The sequence below is a fragment of the Aquarana catesbeiana genome, linkage group LG02 (genome assembly GCF_042186555.1).
Source record: "Aquarana catesbeiana isolate 2022-GZ linkage group LG02, ASM4218655v1, whole genome shotgun sequence".
Classification (NCBI taxonomy): domain Eukaryota; kingdom Metazoa; phylum Chordata; class Amphibia; order Anura; family Ranidae; genus Aquarana; species Aquarana catesbeiana.
The window spans coordinates 715,761,429-715,762,564 of NC_133325.1; the positions used below are offsets into that span (position 1 = coordinate 715,761,429).

The following is a 1,136-nucleotide window of genomic DNA, read 5'->3' on the forward strand; positions in this document are numbered from 1 at the left end:
TTTTTAATTTTTTCCCCTCTATAGTTAAAATGTTATGGACTAAGGAAGATGACGAGTCATTGGTAGTTGTTGTAGGGCCTTACAAGCTCTATGTCTCTTCCTTCAAAACCCTGCATGGAACAAATTGGATGGTAGATGAGGTAAGAGACTACACTGTTGAAAATGTATCCAAATCAAACCTGACAGATTGTGTTATTGTTATTAAAATTTCATAATTTTTTTCTCAATGCAGGTAATTGATGCATACCTACATCACCTAATTAGAAACCAGCAGGTAAGTGTTAATTATATGTGAACTATGTGTATGCTTCTGTTAAATTTTTTCAACTTTTGTTATTTTGCCAGATTATTTGTCATTTATTTTTAAACAGGAATCTGTTTGCCACATTAGTGCCGTGGTTGCCACGGAATTGTTTAATGGTCAAGTCCATAAACTTGGAAATGTGAGTTACTTGTCACAATTACAGCTTTACAGCTATAAGCATAAAAATCGATACAATTCATTACTAACTCGCTTTAAACACTTTTGCCTAGAGTTTATTTGAAGAAGATCTTTTGGTGTGTCCAGCAAACGTTGGAAATCACTGGATTCTAGTGGTGTTTATCATTTCACACAGTTTACCTTTTATTTATTTGTTATTTGTCAATTATATTTTATTTTGTTATATACATACATACATACATAGTTGCCTCTTTATCTTTAACAGCTTCAGCCCTGAGCCTCATTTTGAGATATGTTTAAGTTTAAAATTTGTGTCTTTTTTTTTTTTTTTTATATTTTTTTTATTTTTGAACAGTCCATTTAAAAATATTAATTTGGGTCACTTTTATTCATATTAAAAGGAATGTAAACATTCATTGTAATAGAAAAAAGCATGACAGGACCTCTTTAATGTGGGATCTGTGGTCAAAGAGACCTCAGATCTCAAATTTCGACCTAAAAAACAATAAGTCATTTGGGACATCTATAAAAGTGATCTGGCAGCGAATCCGCTGCAGAGGCCACTTTTACTATACGATATACTATACTAACACTATATGTATATATATATATATATTTAACTTTAACCTATGACATTGCTGAGGGCATCTGCTCTATAGATCAATAAAAAAAAAAAAATAATGTCATTACAAAC

The 1,136-nt window shown here is 31.0% G+C and overlaps 1 long non-coding RNA gene across 1 annotated transcript; it reads left to right on the plus strand.

The window, feature by feature from the left end:
• Positions 1-230: 230 nt before the first annotated feature.
• LOC141129167 (uncharacterized) lies at positions 231-597 on the plus strand. The gene is made up of 3 exons (XR_012241778.1): positions 231-274; positions 372-443; positions 535-597. It is a non-coding gene; the product is annotated as an uncharacterized lncRNA (long non-coding RNA).
• The last annotated feature ends 539 nt before the right edge of the window (positions 598-1,136 follow it).